The sequence below is a fragment of the Perkinsus marinus genome (genome assembly GCF_000006405.1).
Source record: "Perkinsus marinus ATCC 50983 genomic scaffold scf_1104296954206, whole genome shotgun sequence".
NCBI lineage: Eukaryota > Perkinsozoa > Perkinsida > Perkinsidae > Perkinsus > Perkinsus marinus.
This window is the reverse complement of record NW_003208211.1, coordinates 1-987: the sequence shown is the minus strand read 5'-3', so window position 1 is coordinate 987 and position 987 is coordinate 1. Positions and strand designations below refer to the sequence as shown.

Here is a 987-nt window from a genome sequence, read left to right as displayed (position 1 = left end):
CAGTTTGGCCGAGTGGTCTAAGGCGCTGGCTTAAGGCGCCAGTCCGAAAGGGCGTGGGTTCGAACCCCACAGTTGTCAGCCTATATACCTGACTGGTCTTATATTAAGAACCGAGACCCTTTCAGAAGCGAGGTAGTGCAAGACCAAAACCTTTTGATCGATATTGTGCCATCGCACCTCGCAGAATCCGTTCAATCGATTTTTTGTGTCCTCTGGTTTGGCAGAGCGATGCATCTTCTCCGCTATGATTTTTGAAGCACTCATCGACAGTTTGGCCGAGTGGTCTAAGTCGCTGGCTTAAGGCGCCAGTCCGAAAGGGCGTGGGTTCGAACCCCACAGCTGTCAGCCTATATACCTGACTGGTCTTATATTAAGAACCGAGACCCTTTCAGAAGCGAGGTAGTGCAAGACCAAAACCTTTTGATCGATATTGTGCCATCGCACCTCGCAGAATCCGTTCAATCGATTTTTTGTGTCCTCTGGTTTGGCAGAGCGATGCATCACCTCGGCTATGAATCCTGAAGCACTCATCGACAGTTTGGCCGAGTGGTCTAAGGCGCTGGCTTCAGGCGTCAGTCCGCAAGGGCGTGGGTTCGAATCCCACAGCTGTTAGAAATTTCTTTTCGTGTGATTTGATGAAGAACGCATTCCGCGGAAACGGTTCGAAACCGTTTTTGTGTCATGTCCTATAGTGTAACGCATCTTCTCCGCTATGATTTTTGAAGCACTCACCGACAGTTTGGCCGAGTGGTCTAAGGCGCTGGCTTAAGGCGCCAGTCCGAAAGGGCGTGGGTTCGAACCCCACAGCTGTCAGTCTATATACCTGATTGGTGTTATATTGAGAACCCAGACCTTTTCAGAAGCGAGGTAGTGCAAGATCAAAACCTTCTGATCGATATTGCGCCATCGCACCTCGCAGAAACCGTTCAACCCATTTTTGTGTCCTCTGGTTTGGCAGAGCGATGCATTCACCTCGGCTATGAATAG

The 987-nt window shown here is 50.1% G+C and overlaps 4 non-coding genes across 4 annotated transcripts; all 4 read left to right on the top strand.

The window, feature by feature from the left end:
- On the top strand, window positions 1-78 carry Pmar_PMAR020967. The gene has a single exon. It is a non-coding gene; the product is annotated as a tRNA-Leu (tRNA).
- Window positions 79-265: 187 nt separating this feature from the next.
- Pmar_PMAR020966 lies at window positions 266-345 on the top strand. Its single transcript has one exon. It is a non-coding gene; the product is annotated as a tRNA-Leu (tRNA).
- Window positions 346-532: 187 nt separating this feature from the next.
- On the top strand, window positions 533-612 carry Pmar_PMAR020965. The gene has a single exon. It is a non-coding gene; the product is annotated as a tRNA-Leu (tRNA).
- A 121-nt stretch (window positions 613-733) lies between these two features.
- Pmar_PMAR020964 lies at window positions 734-813 on the top strand. The gene has a single exon. It is a non-coding gene; the product is annotated as a tRNA-Leu (tRNA).
- Window positions 814-987: the final 174 nt, after the last annotated feature.